At 46.8% G+C, this 21,717-nt stretch overlaps 1 pseudogene; it reads right to left on the reverse strand.

The window, feature by feature from the left end:
- Positions 1-20,861, reverse strand: part of LOC146831336 (gamma-glutamylcyclotransferase-like) — a 61,358-nt pseudogene extending 40,497 nt beyond the window's left edge.
- Positions 20,862-21,717: the final 856 nt, after the last annotated feature.

Genomic DNA, 21,717 nt, shown 5'->3' on the forward strand with positions numbered 1-21,717 from the left:
AAGTATTCTTGAACATTGGAGGGCCATTACCAACAATGACTGCACACATAGCACAGCCAAACACTTTCAGAAGGCTCACCAGAGTGACTGGACCAATGCCATGTATTTTAGCCTGGACCCTATACAAAAACACCCCAGAGGAAGTGATCGCATCTCCACGTTACGGATACTAGAGTCTTGATTCATTTTGCAAGCAGGCTCCACTTTCCCGCAAGGGATCAATAATGATGAGGAATTACACTCACATCTATAGCAATTGAAAAGCCTCCTGTCACCCTTTTTCCTGCATAAGTCTTTAAATGTCTCTTTAAACAATTCTGTGATTAAAGTATCAACTGAGAGATTTCTGCATTATTAAAACTTAGTTATAGGAAACTGACTGAATTTACATCTAAATATGTTAGAAACCCTTGATTAACAGATTAAATGTTTTTTTCCTGACTACAGGTTATCTGTTTTAAAAGAGAATGCTGAATGTTCCTGATTTAGCAACTATTAACTTAAAGAGCACCGGAACATGGTGATGTTCTGCGCAACGATCACCTCTCCTTTTGATTGTTCCTTAGCTCTTTAACCCCTTCCCCGCTCATGACGGAACCACTCCGTCATGAGCCACGGTTGCGCTGTGCTCATGACGGAGTGGTTCCGTCATGCTACGGCCGTTGGCGGCCGCTCCGCCCACGCGGCGCTAATTCCCCGCCTGTGCGATTAGCGCAGTGGGCGGAGACGTGACGGAACCACTCCGTCATGAACACAGCTCAACCGTGGCTCGTGACGGAGTGGTTCTGTCATGAGCACAGCGCCACCGCACCTGCCCCCAAAACCCTCAGCGCCGCGGCGGAATACCTGCCACGGCGAAGGGGTTAACGTGATTACGAGTGCTTCTAAAGCTTGATTTGAAATATTATGTGGATGAATAATTGGGAGTGGTAATGAAGTAGTCATCCATAATATGGTTGAATGTTGTTTGATCGAGCTAATTTAGAGCTGCTCTCTGGGTACTATACCATGTCTTTGAAATTGAATTTACTGTCAGTATTCTTAATTGATTCCATATCTACAATGTATTTTTTTTTTTATTGTATGGCCCAAATAGAGGTTTTAGTCAATGCCTAAATTCTGTAGGCTTAAAAGTGAAATTGAGAGCAGTAAGAAAATTATCAGTTGATGTGAACACAAAAAATATAAAATTGGTAAATCATGGGTAATAAATATGCCATAATCATGTGAAACCCATCTATTGAGGTGATATATGCAAAAATGACACAATAGCATAAAGTTTTAACATGTTGAATCTCACTTTGTACTTTATACCATCTGTTGCACTGTTTTCTATGTCTATTGCGCAACACGGCGTGTGTGAAGTGCTTAACAGACTTCAGCATTTGTTAATCGTCATGTGACCAAGACCACTGTGAAGTTCAAACGCTTCTTTTCCTCTCTCTGCCGAAATAAATTCTATTAAGCAGACCCATTTATATATTTTATTTTTCCTCCGGCTACATTTGATAGCGACTAATAACCAAAGTCTTTTTTCTAATATATATTTATCACACTGGCATGTACACTCATGCGTCATGGAGCGGAGTCACTTCTTTGAAAAAAAATAATATACAGTTTTTAAAAAAATTACATTTTTATGCTCTTTTGACCCTTAATTACATCAAATTATAATTATCTTTTTGAAATATATATGTGGTCAATTGATGTGCATAGAATCCCAAACCCGGGCAGTCTTTCGTTAATGCCGATGGGGATCAGTGTTCTTTAAAACGCGGTACCCCATACAATGTTTCTAGGTGGACAGAGAGCACCACAAATTCTTAGAGAAGTTTTATTCCTCAACTGGTAAGACCGGTTCTTTCAAATTTTTGAATTCTTATGGCTAATTATGGGTCGTCTAAAGTGAATCACAGCTGTTTCTTCAGATGTGTTCTTTTGGAAGAGGTCCTTTGAACATCGTCGGCTTGTTCCAAACACTTTGTTTGTGATTTAATTTCTGGGATTTATTGAGACCAGTATTTTTTTTGTGAGTACGTGTAACCTTTTGAGTTGGCATGAACTTCTTAGTCTCCCTCTTAGGCACGCCAATACTTATAGGTGTTGTTATTCTGCAGAGCCCTACGATTATGGTGAGGCTCTAAAATCAGTTGGATCGCTGGATATTTTTGATGTGATTAATCAATTAGTCAAAAGAAGGTTGCTTTTTTCAACTTATGAGCAGGTTTATTTCAAATATAATTCACATTTTGTACTTCAATCCACTCTTTTTTTGTTTTACTAGGTGGTTTCTTTTCCTTTGCTTCTCCCCTTTTTCTTAAGAACTTTGAGATTCACTATGGATTTTTACTTTTTACCTCTGCTTTGTCACATCAGTTTGGTGGTTGGCAGTGACTTCTGTTGCATTCATTCTTTTTAATCTCTTCTCGTTAGCCCTTGGTTGGGCTCTTTGTTTGTTTATGACTATCGGTACCCCAACACTTATAAATGTTATTATTCAAATTATAGACTCTTTTCTGATGGTTGTTTCAAAATCCTTACCTTGTGTCCTGGTGATGACCTTTTAAATTGACATGGTCGAACCACCATCAAGGTTCCCTTTGGCAACTTAGAGGACGCATTCATTGTACTATTGATATTCTGCTATATCAGACTTTGTGTATCATTCCTCTGCCATTGTTTTTTTTACACTGTAATTTGTATTTTCAAAATGTCTATTATGTGTAATTCCATGAGCACCGTTTTTATGTGTGTGTACTATTTCTGATATACTTTGTTCTCCAATAAGTTATTTCGATAACAAAAAGCCTTTTTTCAAGAAAGTACCTTCATTCGCACTTTCATGCGTTATGTCAATTTGTAGGGTGGGTAAATATATTCTTTTTATGCAAATGTACCCCATAACCATTTTAGCCGTTGTATCGGAAAAGCTTAGGAAATCAAGGACCGTGCAATGTCGCTTCTGGCCTGGACCACACTGAAAGTCAAAGCATAGTTGGAGCCATCCTTACTATGTCTCCTAGATAATTCTTCATTGCCTATGACAGATGCAGTCCTACCAGGGAGTGACAACTGCCTTCTTAGAAATGTGTTCTCACTAATCTGTAATGACGAGCAGTCCATGTACCCCCAGACACCAGTGACCTTAAATAGCGATAGATATTGATCTAGCTTTATAAATAGTGATGGCAGCATCTAGGGGCATAGAGCCTTTACTGGATGCAAATTTACATAAGGACGCTGATGCCTCCTGAACAGCGTAACCCTAACATTCTTCAGGTGGCTTCAAGTGCTGCTGCTGTCAAAAGGTAGCCCCAAAAAAGAGAATGTGGAATCACGTTTGTAGGGAGTAACACCAATATGAAAGGGTGCTAGCCTGCTGCTTGGATGGTCGCAAACCATGGCATAGGATTTGGCTTTGTTTGTGGGGAGGCCTAGGTCGGATATAAAATACACAAAGCTATGTAGGAGTTTCTGAAGGCTCCACCCAGTTCGAGCCATGAATATGCAGTCGTCTGCGTACATGAGAACGGGCATGTGTTGCGTCCCTATCCTCGGGGAGTCATCTGCGGCTTCAGTCAGGCAATCCTACAGGCCTTTAATCTAGAAGCTAAAAAGGAAAGGGAGCCATGACACAACCGTGCCTGACACTTTCTGATCTTGATGTATGGGGTACATTCTCCATTAGGCTCACAAATTATCCTACCTTCTACTTCAGCACGCAATTGTAAAAGAAGGTGTACAATTTAATAGAGTCCACAGCTTACCCCTCACAACGTAGTTGAATGCTGCACTTAAATCCATATAAACGCCAAGAAGAAACAACCCTCTTTAATGATCACAAACTTATCCAACATGTGCAGATTCAAGCATTGGTCTCGTATTCCTAGTCCCTGTGTAAATCCACGCTGGGCAGGTATGAAAATGCAATTATCATTTACCCAGCCTTCTAATTGGTTTGCAGAACCCTGTCCAACATATTGGCTGTGGCATCGATCAACCATGTAGGACGAAAATAATGGGTGTCACTTCTGTCTCCTTTTTTGTGCATCAGGATATTGATAGGCGGAGCAGCACTAATCGCCCTCCTAAGCACGCTCACCTAAATGGGGGCCCAGAAAGATAGGTTGTCCATAGAGAAATCAGCTAGCACCCCACCTGGTCCCGGAGCTTTATTCGATGGACACCTGTTAAGCGCCTAAGTTACAGTTCCCAGTGTGATGGTTAAATCATCTCTATTTATCAAACCACCTGCACTAGTAGGTAAGCTGTGTTCAGGAGATAACAATTTGTTGCAATCATATAGCTTAGTAAGATAGTCAACCCAGACATGTTCAGGGATAAATGCCTCTATTCCGGAATTAGGGTTAGGAGCTAAAACAACATTCCATAACGGTATGTGCTTTACACTGCTTACTATTTTATCATCGGCACGTGCAACCTTTTTTCATTTGCGGCATATACAATTATTCACAGTGCCACAGCACATTGGCATAGACTCTACAATTTTCTAATACGACCTGTTCTAATGTTTTTATTATACAGCAAGATAAATGCATTTTATAGGATATATTGGTAACTGTAAAACAATCATGAATACGTACAAAATTATTTTTGCATTCATTCTGTGCAATACAATTTGATGCATGTGATGAAATTATGCACCTGTTCACATCAGATCAGTTCATAGTAAGACAATTATGACTATGCATATTGAGATAGTTTCTATTTAAATAATTATTTGTTAAATTAATGTTTTAATGTGATAATATTCTGATACTGTATTTTACAAGCAATGTTTTTGATTACGTTTAATCTTGTTATTTTTTTTAGGATACATACCCCTGAAGAAGGGCCCAGCCTGTAATGCATCGGGATGTTATGAGATGTAATATCCAATTTTCATGGAATTGATTGAAAATCATTTTCAAGAATATTAATCATTCAAACATTGGTCTCATGAGCTTCATCTAATTGAGTCTGGAATGGTAGGAGTGTAATTTGAATTTACCAGTTTAATTTATGAGTTTAAAGTGATTCCAGTTGGAATTAAATTTTAGTGCGTAAAGGGGACACAGTTCCGGTGTCAGGGGAGTGCGTACTCGATTATTAATTACACCTACGAAGGTGCACCTTCAGAAGGGGAAACCCACCCGCACACAAGACTGAGTAATTATTAACTTTCTAGTGAATACCAAGGAGTGCATTGTCAATCTTTCTTCTTTTAGTCTTCCTTTCTTTCAAGATGATTTACCGTAAAGGAGTGCTCCTCTTATAAACATCTGGGGGGTAACATTTAAAAGTAAGTTGCACCTTGAAACTTTGAAAGCCTGGGCATTTGCCACGGTGGGCAGCGTGAAGAAATTAGAGGCCCCTCCCTGGATCCCATTCTTACAGTTCACAAAGCGATTGTACCCCCACAATTGTTATATAAGGCCAAAATTATATGGATAGTATCTAAGCAGAGCTGAGAAAAATTGGAAGAAGTGTGCTTAAAAACACTTTTAGACCTTCCGCCAAGCTCTATGATCCAAGCGATCAGGGTTGAAGCTAAATTGGACATGAAGCCAGGGCACTAGATGGCAGGCCCCAGAGACAGGTGGGCCGATTGGAATGGTCAGGTTCTGTGGCTGGCAGTGGCCCCATTTTGAATTTCACGGTCTGCCACAGCATGCGACCATTGGTTACTGCACGATGGGCGGGATCGTTTGAGTGGTTGTCAGGGATGACAGGGCAGGTTAAAGAATAGGCAAGGTTACCTGCTCTTGCATTGCTGCCTGGTTGCCCCTGATGACTATCGATGTGGCCACTGCCCTTTCAAGCATCAGAGTTCTTCATTTCCCACCCTCCCATCCCTATGTCAAATCACGTTAGGCCACAAAACCAGTAGACAACCTGGGCATTAAGAATATAAGTGCAGGTGAATTCAACGATGGAATTGGATTTTTTAGCCTCTTGCTCAAGCCGGGGCAGGGGTACTATGGTCTCTACTGGAAGGCTGGGGATGCCCACTACAGCGATTGTTCCTAGCCGGCTAGGGTACTCCATTACACAGCCCTGGGGATACTGGAGGATTGTAGGTGCGCCAGGGGACCAAGGTATGTCCCGGTTACCAAGGCCCATCTCCCAATGGGTGCCAGGGGAAATCCCTGTATTGGGTGGCTCTGGTATGGTTGTTTGGGGACAAGTTGTTATGCTGGCCAAGCCCCCTATGTCTTGAGGGGGCAAGTGAGTTCTCCTTGTAGAGGACAACTTATGGAGGGACCAGAAGGAATTTTGTCCTGGGTCCAAGTCAATTGAATCAATCGATGCTACAAGGGCCTGAGGGGTGAGAAACATGACTACTTTTTGGAGTATTGGCTAGGAAATTTAATGTATTAGTTATGTCCATGTGCTAATCACAATGCCGTACTGTACATATTGTAACTCTATATGAAAAACTGAAAATTTGTCATGTTTATCAGGTGAGCCTGATGCTCTGTTTCTTACCGAAACTTGGCTTCACACCTGTTCCGGTCCGGATATCGCATGCGCCCTCCCCCCTGGCTATGTTATTGTCAGGAGTGACAGAAGCACCGGGAGGGGAGGTGGGATTGCGATTATCTTTAAATCAAAGTACTCGTGTAAGCTGGAACCTCAATCCTTTCCTGACTGCGAAGCCGCTTTATTTAAATTTGCCATTTCTCCTCGAATGACTATCCGGAATGCTCATCTACCGTCCCCCTGTTCCCGCTAAATCTGATAAGCTTCGGTCAGACACCATCTGTACGAACCTACCTCCCGCTATATCAAAAATTTCTAACTGGCCCCTTCTTGACGACGGTTCCTTCTTTGACTGCCTAGCTAGGGTAAAATCGGGCTCTCCCCTTGACCCGTTACCGGCTAACATTTTAAAACAACTATCTCCTGATGTCTTGGAAATTTTTAAGATGCTCCTAAACTCTTTTTTACGGGAGTCCTCTGTTCCTCTAGATTGGAAACATGCGATGGTGGTCCCCCTTTTAAAAAAAACAAACGCAGATCCATCCATCCTATCTAATTTCCGCCCAATCTCACTTTTACCCGCGTTTTCCAAAATTTTAGAAAAACATGTAAATTTTCAGCTTGCAACGCACATTGAAAATTCAGGCTTTTTACATCCGTCTCAATCAGGTTTTAGGACCCATTTTTCAACTGAGACCACCTTACTGGGAGTAACTGAGAAGTTGCGCTCCTGTCTTGACCGAGGTGAGACTATGGCACTCATTTTATTAGATCTGAGTGCAGCATTCGACACTGTGTCTCATTCCATCTTGTTAAAGTCTCTCCGGTCAGCAGGGGTGGAAGGTTCAGCCCTTTTGTGGCTGACCTCCTTTCTCAGCAATCGCACTTTCCAGGTTTTCTCCTCCTGTTCATCTACTTTCCGCCCATCTGCGTATGGAGTTCCCCAGGGGTCCATCCTGAGCCCATTGCTCTTCAACATCTATGTGAGACCCCTTGCGACCATCGTAGAGGATGCTGGCCTCTCCCTTTACTCCTACACCGACGATACACAAATCATCTTTTCTCTATCTTCCTCTAAAGAAGCTCCTGTATCCTCTTTGCAGAGTGGGTTACGTCAAGTATCAGAGTGGATGAATGCCATTTTTTTTTTAAATTGAATGGTGACAAAACTGAGGTCATCATTTTGGGCAAACAAACATCTTTGGAGTCCTCTCCACTGGCCTCAGGAAATGGGTCGTTCCCCCAGCCGGTTGCTCAGGTCCGTAACCTTGGGTTCATCATCGACAATCAATTGTCCATGCGGCAGCAGGCCGTTAGTACCACTGCCATCTGCTTTACCATCCTCAGGTGGCTGCGGAAGATCATCTGGATGCTTCCTGCCTCCACCCAAAAAACTGTGGTCCAGGCTGTCATGCCCTGCGGTTCGCCCCCAAGACGTTTTTAGCATTTAAGTCACGTAGGTTTCCTCAAACGCTGCTTAGCGTTCTTGCTCCGAGCCCCTTCCGTCCTTGTTGCCATTGCCTGACTTCCATTTCTGAAGTTCCGGTTTCCGCTGACGTCTGTTTCGTAGTTGTCGGAGCTGTAAGCTGCGGTGTTCCCTGTTTGGTGTACCTTCGCCTCGGTTTCATCCGTTTGGGAAAGTCGCTATCTTTTTGTCTTGTATACCTTGTTCCAGTGCGTGCATTTCCCCTGAGCCCGTTCTCCCCTGATTTGATTGACCCGGTGGTTATGACCTGACCTGGTGCCCCGCCTGGTGACCAGTTGATTCCCCGTAGTGTGGTCTAACGCTGAGGCTCCCTTTTGTTGTGCCTTAATCTATTGCTCAGCTTGGCGGCCATACTCGCTCCTGGTTCTTAGCCAGGTACTGCGACCAATCCTTACACAGTAACGGGAGAATCTCTATCATCTTCCCTACTAATACCCCGTCCTTTTACTATTGTTTGGAGTACTGCGTGGACCACTGTGCAGTTTTCATGTGACGGCGCTTTATCATCAGAATCACGGTAACAGCGCTTTGCGCTGACATATATATTATTGTTTACATTTTATGTTGGATATAATTAGTGTGGTTGGATTCTTTGGCAGAAGATTCCCCTAACCTATACAAGAACAAGCACACTCCTCTCGTTTTGTGAAGCAATGGGAGGGTTACCATCCTAACCTACATCTAGTCCTCCTGGAGACCTGTGGGGGTGAGCCAAGTGTACTTGTAGTGTATGTTTAGTTAAAAAGAGGAGATACTTACCTAACCTTTGTTCTTTTATCGTAGGGGACTATAGGGAGGGATACAAATCCTACTAGCAGTGACCAATAGCTGTGCTGGGTATTCCACCCTCCTATCCTACTAGCTGTGACCCATAGCCGTGGTAGGTGCCATAAATGGGTGTTGTTCCTACACTGGGGTTGTATGATAAGAATAGGGCATAATACATTCTCTTGTTTTGCAGCTGGGTATTCGCGCCATTATTCCTGACGTGGTCCATCATCACAACCTGCTTTTCTCCCCGCCTGCCCTTGTTTTGTTTCCCTGTTTTCCCCTGATGTGTCATCCGCTACTCTAGAGTCTGATAGAGTCGGAAGGCCATAGGGGAAGATTGAGGACTCTTCTCCAAGTTCCTGACGCTCCTGTGGAACGTGACTGGCAATCGTAACGCAGGCACTTGTTACCTCTCGCCTGGATTACGACAATGTACTTTATTTGGGAGGCAGCAAGGAATTTTTGAACAAGCTCCAGGTGGTTCAAAATTCTGCGGCTCGCCTTCTCTGCCACGTTCCTAGGAAAACTTCCATCTCCCCTTATCTCCGGAACTTGCACTGGCTTCGTATTGAAAGCAGCGTCAAATTCAAGACCTTATGTCACATTTTTAAAATTAAGCAAGATTCGTCTCCGACATACTTGCAGGAACTTATTTGCCCTTATGTTCCTCCCCGAGCCCTATGCTCTTCCACTCTAGGTAACCTAGTTCTTCCTAGGTTCAAACTGACTAGAATGGGTGGGCGATCCTTCGCCTATCTTGGACCTAGACTTTGGAACTCCCTCCCTAATTTATGAAACATGAATCCTCTTATCTCAAGTTTCGCCGAGACCTTAAAACTTGGCTAATCACTAGGCCTGGGCTAAAAATCCTTTCCGCTCGCGGAAATTGCGATAATTTGACATTTTCGCGTTCCGCGGAGAGCGCGAAAATGTCAAAATTTCCGCAATCCGCATTTTACCGGAAATCTTTTGCTTGCTCGTGCTGTAAAATAATACATTCTCGCGTGCGCGCGATCGCCTTACCTGAATCCCCGCGTTCGCCGACAAGTTTTCCCGATCCGGTAACGTTCTCCACGAGATGTTGGATTGTTGGTAGCCATTTGCGCTGTCACGCGACAGTTCGCGCCCGCAGCAACGTCATTCGTCACGCGATCACGTCTTACTTCTCGCGATGCACCACGAGACAAGTGAAAACAAGATGGCCGCGCCCGCGAGCAACCGCATGGGTAAGTTGGCGAGCCGCGACCACGCAGAAAATACCGTGAGCGGGCGGAAAAAACTTCCGCATCTTCGCGATATTTCCGCGTGTTTGCGGAGATTTTTAACATTTTCGCGATAATTTGCGAAAGTGAATTTCGCAGATTCCGCCCACCCCTACTATTCACTCAGTAATTAGCTCAGTTTACTTAGTCTACAATTGTGGACACACTCGCGCCGGGAAACCCTGTCAAGGGTAGCTGTGCGCTATACAATTTTAATAATAATAATAATAATAATAATAATAATAATAATAATAATAATAAATGCGGCCAGAGAATTGTATATTCTCTAACGCAAGAATTTTGGCTTACATGGAGTCCTTTTGCAAAATCAGCTAATATGTTTATGAGTATGGAAATGTCTTTATGGTTTGAGAAATGACTGGCCTCGCTGCGGTCCCCCACTTGTGAACTCATAGAATACTACTGTTGCTAGGCTTTGTGTACGGTTTTGGCAAAAATTATTATCTTGAAATTATGCAAAGATGTCCACTCTATGTGACAAGGAAAAATTTGATAGTGAGTTAGTTTGGGCAAAACTGGTAAGATATCAGCTGGTGAGGATGGCTCTTGCATTAATAATACAGGGTTAGGGGGGGAGGGAGGCTATTTTTTATTCTTTGTTCAATTCCTTGTTGTACTTTCTAAGCCAGACATATGGATCTAAAGCCGGATTGCAATCCGATGAATGTGAGGCACCTACTGGCCTGTTTCACTTGATTTTGAAATGTAATAAAATAACTTTAAACAAAAAAAATACAGGGTTAAAAAACGGGTGCGCCTCTGCAGATATCAAAAGGGGAATTGAGGCAGAGAGGGGGATTGGAATCCAGGAATAGGGATCTGTAGTATTTAAGCACAAAGAAGTCAAGCATCTATTTCTGGGAATCCTGAGCCCAAGAATCAGCTTTCCCCATCTATCTTTTCTAACCAACCCGACAATGCATTCAGCAGTTTGAGATTACGAGTGGGGTTTAACCCGGTTTATTCCGGCAAGTGGGGGAGTTGGGGTTATGGGTCAGGGAGTGGATTTGGCTAGGAGTGCACTGCTCAACTGTGCACATTTTGATAGACTGTGTATATTTTTTTTATCTTTAAAATGTTGTGGTTATTTTTAACCCCGGTTTTGGGAAATATGTAATTTGGGCAAGGGCTAATCCAGTAAAACTTGTCTTTGAAATTTAATTTTTGGATGCATCTTGTGTAGGTGGGTAGATTTTTATTAACACTAAAGAGGGGTGCAGGATTTTAATGGTTTTCAACGACCTTGTTTTTTAATGTTATGCTAGAGGTTAACAAACCATTGGTTTGAATAACCATATCGCTAGTACTACTACTATTGAACTGTAATTAAACTTCCCACTTTGTCTGATGAATGATGGTGTACCACACTTCCTAGATTACAATATCAAATGGGCATTGACTGTGTACAAGAACTCTGCATAATGTGTCCCTTATGCTTTAATATCCCATGTATCACTCCTTTTTTTTCAACTCAAGTACATGCATAAGCACAGGTACAATAACAAGACAAAAGCACAACTTAGCCCTCATGCAGTGCATCTATACTGCCCATGTAGCACACACAACAGTCACTCTGGATAGCGCAAAATTCAAGGAGCGCACCATAAGGGCCCGGCACCCTGGGGTTCCAGCCACGCCCACCTAGCGAGCCAGGGTAGCCCGATTGGTGACCGGCGAGTGGGCGAGTCCTTCCGGGTCAGGCTGTGACGTGCTTCCGGCTGGGACCGGCGCTGGGAGAGGGGAGGAGCTGGAGCCTATTTATGGCTGGGGGCTCCAGTCATCGTTCTCTCTTTATCCCGCGCTGGCCCCATGTCGCAGTCGTCAGCGTAGAATCTCCAGTGGTTTCCTTTTTTCCTCTGCAGGTCAGCCAGAAGAGCGAAGAAGGTGACGCAATGTGATTTGGCCGGCGCTCGCCTTTAGAAGGCGAAGATCGGGTCGGGCTTTTTGCAGCAGTCCCCGGAGTCGGAGAATACAGACTAGTCAGCGGGAGTGTGGCATCGAGTGATTTAGAGCTCAGTGGGCAGAAAAGGCGCGCGGTCATAGTGAGGATACTCCCGGTACTCTGAGGCAAGGTGTCGAGGGCCTGGGGTTGGGGGCACGGGGCAGTCACAGGGAAGGCGGTATTGTTGTGGGGGACTTGGTAAATGTAATATTGATTGAGCCAGGTAAATCCCTCACGCCGTCGGCCCCTGCGGCTGCCTTGTGTGCTCAATTGCCGAAACGCATTGCAGGTGGTTACGTTAAACGTTACGTTAAACGTTACGTTACGTTAAAATTATTTGTAACGCGCACTATCACCATCGGTTTCTTGGCGCTCATTGACAGGTAACGTGATCCAGGATGAGAGGGTTAGTCATATGCGGATTGAAAAAGCAGGGTTTTTAAAAGTCTGCGGAAACAGTCGTACTTTGGGCAGAGACGGAGTGAAGGTGGCAGGGAGTTCCAGGTGGAGGGGGCCTGGACAGAAAAGCTCAAGCCACCGTGCTTTTTTCTTTTGAATTTAGGGACCTCAAGGAGATTAAATGATGCTGAGCGAAGAACTCTAGAAGGGATGTGACGGGTCAAGCCCGAAGAGATGAACGCGGGGGCTGCATCCGAGAGGGCCTTGAAGGTAGAACATGCCAGTTTGAAAGTGCAACGTTTGGAAATAGGGAGCCAATGCAGACTACGGAGGAGGGGAGTGACGTGCTGATGTTTGGGCTGGCGGAAAATCAGGCGGGCAGCTTGATTCTGCACCAGCTGTAGTCGGTGAAGGTGGCATGCAGGAATTCCCGCGTACAGCATGTTGGCATAGTCGAGCCTGGAGGTGATGAGTGCAATGAGAACTTGGGTCAGGGCTTCTTTGGTGAGAAACCTGCTGATCTTGCGGATCCGCCTGAGGTGGAAGAAGCAGGCTGAGGTGACCGCGTTGATTTGCGGTCTCATCGAAAGATCTTCAGAAATTATCACCCCCAGGCTTTTGACTGAGCTCACAGGAGTGGGTGCTGTCCCCAGAGATGTTGGCCAGAAGGTGGAATTCCATGGGTGATTGGGGCCTCCTACCAGGACGAGCTCAGTTTTGTTAGGGTTCAGCTTTAAGTGGCTGTGGTACATCCACTCCGCAATGGTCAGCATGGTGGACTGGAAGTTAAGACGGGAGGAAGGAAGGGAGTCTATGGGAAAAATTAACTGGAGGTCGTCCGCGTAGTTAAAAATTGTGACCGGGGAGTTGCAGAGGGAGGCTAAGAGGGGTTGGAGATACAAATTAAAAAGGAGGGGATAATGCAGAGCCCTGTGGGACACCGCAGGGAAGGGATGTGTAGGGTGCGGAAAAAGTGAAAAGATGGACGGACTGTGATCGCTGGTGAAGGAAAGATCTGAGCCAGTCAAGGGCCACTCCCTGAATGCCGGCATTGTGGACACGGTCGATCAAGATGGTGTGATCGACCGTGTCGAATGCCGCCGAGAGATCTAATAGGACAAGGGCCTGGGAGGTGTTATTGTCAGCGCCCTTCCTGAGGGTGTCCATGACTGCTACTATGACCGCCTCGGTGGAGTGGAGGGGTCTGAATCCCGCTTGTTGAGGGTCCAAGAAGGAGGATTTCTCTATGAAAGAGCTCAGGCAGCGGGTGACGTAGGTCTCCAGAATCTTTCCTAGGTAGGGGAGGAGAGAAATGGGTCTGTAGTTGCTGAGTATTGTGGGATCTGCGTTGGGTTTCTTTAGGATAGGTAAGACGGCAGCTTGCTTGAAGGAAAGAGGGACCTCCCCAGTAGCAAGAGAGTTGTTAAGTAGTGCTAGGGGGGGGCCTGGACATGCGAGAAAGGCTTCTCTCAGGATCTGCGGGGGGCAACAATCATTGGGGGATCCCGAACTGACTTTGTGAAGGAGTGAGGCGAATTCTTGTAAAGAGATAGGTGGGAACTCCGACAAGGTGCTGGTATTTCTAGGGGGAAGAGGAGGGGGAGTAGAAGATGCCGGGGTCGGGATGTTGTTTTTTATTGTTGTAATTTTCTCTATGAAGTAGGAGTTTAGCGAGTCACAGAGGGTTTGGGTCGGCTGGGGTTGGGGGGTGACCCTATCCGGCAAGGAGAGCTCATTTACAATTGAAAAAATATCTTTCGTTTTGTTGTTTGAGTCCAGGATTATTTGTGAGAAATATGCTGTTTTAGCTGCCAGGATCGATTGTTTATAAGATTTTAAAGCCTCAGTGTAAACAAGTTTAAGCTGTGGGTAATAGTGGCGACGCCAGCGGCGTTCAGCTTGCCGCAGGGCAAGTTTGTCCGCTTTGAGTTGGTCCGTAAACCATCGTTGTGCGTCGTGGGGGCGCTTAGCTTTGATCTTTTTTAAAGGGGCAACTTTGTCACTAGCCTGACGTATCCATACATCAAGTTTGTCAACCTGATCCTCTAGTGAGGTCAAAGACGTGGGTGCAGTAGAAGCCAGTGAGTCGTGAAATTCAGGCAGATTGGCTCTTTTCCAGTTGCGAGCCATAAGATTCTTAATACGGGGGGGGGAGGACACAGAGTGTGCAGATGTAAGTGAAAGGAGATGAAGTAATGGTCAGACCAGTAGCAAGGGAGAACTGAAGGAGGTGAAATGTCGAGGTTAGATGTCCAGACTTGGTCGAGGATATGACCTTTCTGATGGGTGGGGGTGTGAATGTGTTGGGAGAGATTCATGCTTTTTATAAGGTCTGAATTCCACCGACGATTGGCTTTCATGGACATCAGAAGGCCAATAATTAAAGTCACCAATCACCACGATGTTAGCGTGGTTGATTGCTAGTTGGGCGATAGAGTCGCTGAAGAGTTTGGGAAAGAGAGGCATATAGTCGGGGGGTCTATATACGAGAACACAAATAAAAGACGACTTAGGGGAGGTAAATTTTAGTGCCAAGTAATCAGTTTTAGGGATAGAAGTCACCGTGATCTCGGAGAAGATATGTTCAGAGCGGATGATAGCCGCCACTCCGCCACCAGTCTTCCCCGCGGGCCGGTTGGCGTGCATAATGTAGTATCCCGTAGGGATTGCTGCGAGAATGTCGGGGGCTGAGTCTTCAGTGATCCAGGTTTCTGCTAGGAGAAGGATATCGATGGAGCTCTGATGCAATAGTTGGAAGATCTCAAGCTGATGGCGGATAAGGGAACGGGTATTAAGATAGTAAATCAGTAAAGAGGCGGAGATCTGCGGTAGTGAGGGGGAAGGGTCGTAAAGAGAATCAAGTGCCGAGAAGTCAGATGGAACAAATATGCCACATGCCTGAGCCGCTCTGACAGCACGGGCGGGAATGGGTCCTGAGGATTTGAGTCTCAGGAGATCGGAGGAGGAATAAGAGTAAGATTGGGCATTACGACAGGGCCCTGGGCCTGGTCGGCCGCGGACGGGCGCAGACGGGCTTGACTTGTGCGCGACTTCGGCGCGAAGTCGGCGCTCCCGCTGCGCTCGTCCGCTGCGCTCGTCCGCTGCGCTTCCTCCATACTGCCATTAAATACTGGGGGGTGAGGGAGCACTAGACCGCTAACCTGCGAAGGTTTCGTGCAGGGCGGAAGTGGTGTCACGAGCAGGAAGTGACGCTCCTCAAGCTGACCCTCCGCACAAACGGCACAGAGCCGGGGCGGAACGGAGTCACGAGGGAAAGGAAATGCAGGTAAGTGCAAGAAGTGCAAATTACAATTTTAAAATGCTTTCTAGGCGTGCTATTAAAATCAGCAGCAAAATACAGTTTTTTAAAAACAGCGTCCACAACAACACAACCGCAGCCTAGATCGCCGCGTTTTGGTTCGTGCTAGAACATAGTCTGCCCCTCTCTTTTTCTCCCCAGAGTACTAGGCGGGGCTGGAAAACAATAGTACCGGCAAACGAAGGGCCCTTGGAGTTAGGCACTGCCGCCGACGTCCGGTGTGGCCTGTAGGTCACGCTTTATAATCTCAATACCTTCCATTAACCGATCTTCACGCTTCCATTTCCGTGGGCGGCAATTCAAACTGAGGGGGCATAACAGATTAAGGCGCTAATCTTGGGAGCAGGTGATCCGGAGTCAGATCTCGTCAGTGCCTGGTTTTTAGAATAGCGAGTACGCGCTAATCATACTCAGCACTGGCACCTGCCCCGCAGAATCAGCTGGCTTGCTTGAGGGGCCGGCTTTAGTATCACGGTACCAGCAAGTAGACCATTCTACAGCATGGAAAGCAGGCAATCAGGGCAACAAAGCATAGGGTAAGGCGGGTTGGTGAGCCTTGCGCAAGGAAGCTATAGAATGCCTGCCAAAGGGCATGACCCAAAGAGGAAGGACAGCGATCCCGACCTGTCCTAGTTTTTAAAACTTGTCCAGGCCAAATTAAGTCAGAATGAAGATGAGGGTGTGGGGCAGGCCACAGAGCAGGATCAGGGCACGGAGTGGGAAAATTGCCCTCGTAGAACTAATGTCCCCCCCAGGGCAGCATTCCGACCTCTGGAAAAAAGGCCCAGGACTCGCCATAGTAAAGAGAAGAGTAAGGGTGGGAGAGGGGGCAGGAGGAATAAATGGGGAAGGAGAACAGGGGGAATAACTCCCATCTCATGAGGCACCCCGCGAAGCATCCAATGAAACACTTATTCCCACACCAGCGCAAGCAGTACTCAATGCGGCGGAGCAAGGTGATGTGGGGGCAGTGTTGGCAGAGATTAGAGGCACATTAAAGGCATTAATGCCTGCGCCCCAACCCTCAAGCACCGTGACAACTGTTGGGCCTCGAATTGAGAAGACAGGGCAGGGTACCCAGAAGGACCCAGCTCCTGCAATAGTACTAGCCCAGCGACCCAGGGTGGGTTAGGAGGGGGAGTGCCAGCACAGGGTAATGCATCGGGGGAATACCTCCCCCCGCTTCAGGGAATTCCGAGGGGCCAGCAGGAGTAACGCAAGGGACCACAGCTAACATATTAGCCTCTGTGGTAACATAGCTGGTACAATTGGCAGCACCGGCGTCAGGGAGTCAGGGCAACAGGTACCAGTGGCAACATGGGCACCACCACCAGCCTTAGGGAGCACTTTCAATGAAATTAGTAGGCAAATAGGTCTCTTGGCAAAGGCACGGGATAAAGATGTGAGCACAGCCTCTTCAGTGGTGGGTCAAGCGGCCCAGCGCAATCCGCAGCAGCAACAGTGGCCTCAACAGTTAAGGGGGCTGAGAATGCAAGCACGAATGACAACGGCGGAGTGAAAGCCATTGGAGGGGCAGGATACACTGTTGTCCAAGCCAGGAAAATTGGCTTTGCATGTTCTTTTGGACATTAGGCGAAAGATTTGGAAGGGCGAGTTAGATATATTCTCATTAATTAGACCAAAAAGGAGGGAAGTAGAGACTAACAAAAGGGTTGGGAAAGAGGGCTCTTTCAAAGACAGGAAACCAAGGGTTGAGTAGTCAATTACGAATTGGCTGTTTGGTTTTAATGCATTTACCACAGTGGTTCTTGAAAGAAGGCCTGAGCTGGCGATACCATTGATATTTTATGCTATTAAAATCCTAAAGGCACACACATTGTACGGCGGGATGGCATGGCTGGATTACGACAGGGTTTTCATATAGGCTAAGGTGGAGGACCCATACATGGGTTGGGATCAGACAGAAGTCAATGTTTGGTTAGAGAGTGTTAAAAACAAAACACCAATGAAGCAGCCCTTTCGGACTTCACAAGGGGGATCAGGCGAGAAAAAAGGGACCTTCTGGGCATTCAACCGGAAAATATGTACTCGGCCGGCAGGATCGTGCAAGTTTAAGCATGCCTGTGCCTTTTGTGGTCACCCATCCCATCCTGAGTTTAAATGCATCAAGAAGTTGAAGGATAGAGGTAGGTAGCACAAGGCACCCCCTCAATAGGTTGCCCACGCCAGTTGAGATTGAGAAGCTGAATTTCTGGGTGAATCGGTATCCCAATAGGAGTGCAGCCAAGATATTGTACCAGGGGTTTTCTACAGGTTTTCGCATTCTCGTGCAGGGGGTACCACCTGTCAGCCATTGCAATAACTTACTGTCTGCACGCACACATTCCACTGTGGTATCTCAAAAGGTTAGTAAGGAAAGTGCATTGGGGCGGATAGCAGGCCCCTTCACTACCCCCCCCCATGGCCAGATTATGTTTGTTCACAGTAAGGGGTTGTACCCAAGAAGGATTCAGGCCAGTTAAGCATGATACATAACCTATCTGCACCTAAGGGGGCATCAGTGAATGATGCAATAGACCTAGCATTATGCTCGGTGACATATTCTTCCTTTGACAGCATTGCAGAAGTTGCGTGACCTAGGTCCCAATGCTTTCATGGCAAAAACAGACATTGAGTCAGCCTTCCGGCTCATGCCTGTGCACCCTGAGTATTGCCACTTGTTGGGTTTCCAGCTGAATAACCAGTATTATTATGACAAATGTATGCCAATGGGATGTGCTGTGTCCTGTAAATATTTTGAGATGTTTAGCTCCATGCTCCATGCTCCATTGGTTGTTTACTTTCAGAATAGGGCACATTGACATCGTCCATTAGTTGGATGACTTCATGGTCATGGGCCCGTCCTCGTCGGGGACATGTGAGCAGGCTTTGAGAGAACTGTTCTCCATGTTTGAGGAATTTGGGGTGCTATTGGCACCTGGGAAACCAGTAGGTCCTGCGACATGCATGTCTTTCCTGTGGATTGAGATAGACACTATGGCGGGAGAGTGCAGGTTACCAGAGGACAAAGTGCAGACCTTCTCCCAAGCAATTGATTCGGCACTGACAGGAGCAAAAGTGACGTTACACCAACTCCAGGTATTGGTGGGCCAGTTGAATTTTGAATTTTGTCTTGCGTATCATCCCGATGGGGCACCCCTTCTCTAGATCAATTGCAAGAGCGATGGCTGGGTTGAATCAGAAGCACCATCATGTGAGACTGCAGTCTGAGGTGAGGGAGGACCTGAGAGTGTGGCGCAATTTCCTAACAGATTTTAACGGTAAAGTAGTGTGGCCAGCGCCGGCGCTTACCAGTGAGGCCTTAGGTTTACTCAGCAGGTAGTGTAGGTTTTGGAGCAGTGTTGGGAACCTCACTGGTGCAGGGACGATTGGCCGGCAGCTTGGCATGAGAGCGGGTTGACCAGGAACATGGCCTTCTTAGAATTGTTCCCACTTGTGGTAGCAGATACTGTATGGGCCGACTTCTTTAGGTATAAATCTGTAGTTTTTTGGTCAGACAACATGGCTGTAATGGAAGCTATCAACTGACAGGGGGCTCCCTGTACGCATGTTCTGAGACTTTTAAAACACTTAGTATTGATATGTTTGAAGCTGAATCTGCTGTCCAGAGCGGCACAAATTCCAGGTGTAGAGAATCAGGCCGCTCCAAGTTGCAGGAATTCCGAAGATACCATCCACAAGCAGAGGACCAGATGACAGTGTTCCCGACATCTCTGTGGAGGATTGGAGCCCTGCATTAGCGGGGTTGGTGGGGGCCTTGTTGAGCGAGGCTTATCAGCATCATTTTAAGGCCTACAGGTTTTTCGTGCAGCACACAGGGGTAGCGGCTCTGTTTTAATCTGAAGCCATATGTGGTTTCTTGCAGGCTTGAAGGGAGCAGGGCAGGCCTGTTTCTTATGCTAGAGCTCACATAGCAGCAGTGGATTTCTCTGCAAAATTTGCAGGAGTGCAGGATCCAGGGAATTCATTTTTAGTCAGAAAAGCGCTCACAGGGTGGGCCAGGTCAGAGGGAGCAAGGAAGGATTGCAGAAGGCCACTAGACTTGCACACGCTGGGGGATATGCTGGACGCCTTGCAGACAGTATGCTCTTCGGCTTATGAGAGCACCTTATTTGAGGCTCCTTTCACTCTAGCCTTTTATGGGGCTTTTAGATTAAGCGAGTTGGTGGGGGCTCCAAGGTAGATTATTCTGGCGGTTTGCAGTGGCACCATACGGAGCTAGTTCAGGGAGGGCTGTTGGTTGCATTGCGTAGATTTAAGAGACCCTTTGGGCAAAGGCACCACGATTCGGCTCAGTTCAGCGCCCGGAGCACTAGTGTGTCCAATAGCCCGAATGGAAGCATATTTGACTATTCACCCACAAGGGAGAGAGCAAGCTCTGTTCATACATGAACAAGAGGGGTGGCTGTCTAAATGTCAATTCATGGTGGTGTTCAGGAGTTCCTTGAGGAGTTTTGGGTTAGATCCCATTGGTTACTCGTCCCACTCATTCAGAATTGGGGCGGCAACTTTAGCATCGGAAGCAGGCCTATCAGGGGAAGAAGTGAAGCGGGTTGGGTGATGGTCTTCCTCATGTTTCAACCTCTATGTGCGGCCGGACTTAATGTAGTATGACGCACGAATGCACTGGTGGGACCACTCTAATGACCCCCTTTCTCTTTCCGCTGTAGTATGCCCTCTACGGTGATATGGGTGTTGGGACACTCTTTCATACGGAGGGCTGCTTGTCGGTTGCAGCAGCAGTGGGGGTCGAAACCGGCGTGTTTAAAGGAGATGTTGTTCCATTGGCGAGGCACTGGGGGCCTGTGAATCGGGCAACTGCGGCAGCTAGTGGAGGAGACGAGAGCACACGAGGGACAACAGTCCCCGGATTTAATTATCCTGCATTTGGGTGGCAATGACATGGTGGATCTATGTCGGCAGGCAGTCAGAGAGGCATTGCTGACAGAATTCGCATAGTTGGGACAGACATTCCCGCTGGCGCAGATCGCATGCTCATGCATGATTCCGCGGCGGACTTGGGGCCCAAGAGTAAGATCGAGGGCATTGAAAGTGTCTGTAAGGCGCCTCAACAGGGAATTGGCAAAACTGTGCACTGGATAGGGCGACCTGTGCCACATACCGCACAGACTGATCAGAGGTGACCAGATGTTTCATCGCGACGGCGTACATTTGTCAGACATTGGAACTGATGTTTGGATCAACGGCATCTGGTCATTTGTGCAGAACTTGTTCTGTGGTGGGGAGGGTGAAGGACCTGTGGGCCCTGGTCTCCCTTGTGGTGGTAAAGATGCCACAGAAGATTGACTCACATTGTTAACGGGAGTCCTCCTACATACTCCCTAGGCCAGCACTGAGGGGGAGGGACGGTAAGCTCACCGCAGAGAGAATGGGGACACCGGCTGGGGGGCAAGGGTGCCAGGTTACAGGCTAGGGCATGGGGCAGCAGCCCTGGTTATTCCCTACGAGCCTACTTGGCAACCTGGTGGTAGAGAGGTGGGCCCCTAAAGTGGCGGACAAGGACCAGAGGGCTGAGGCTCACCTCTCAAGGAAGCAGGTGGGTTGCACCTTGCAAGGTTCTCAGTTGGGGGATGCGAGCCGGAGGGACCCTTGTCAGTTGGTTAGGCTGAGTGCCAATATTAAAAGTGTGAATATGGATTTGTCCAATATGTAAACAAGTAATTTCAATTTGTCATGTTTATGTGTGATGGTGTTATACATGGCCGTTTGTACCAACAGTTATGGTATCAAGTATTGAGTGTGGGTTTTCATAGGGGGCGGGGTTGAGAGCAACCTGGGGGGTCTGGGCTCTATTCCATCATTGGTATTCCCATGGAGCAGCATGCCAGTCATGCACTAAAGCGCTTCAGCACACCATCAGGGCTCCGAGCTGCTACATAGAATAGTTGCCCATTTGTATATTTCAATGCTCTTTTTTGGGCTGACAAGGTCTGCGAGGGTGATCAAAAATAGATATTACTAAAAATATGGCAGGGATAATTTTAGCCTGAGG

This window comes from Triturus cristatus, chromosome 5_1 (assembly GCF_964204655.1).
Source record: "Triturus cristatus chromosome 5_1, aTriCri1.1, whole genome shotgun sequence".
Taxonomy (NCBI): Eukaryota; Metazoa; Chordata; class Amphibia; order Caudata; family Salamandridae; genus Triturus; species Triturus cristatus.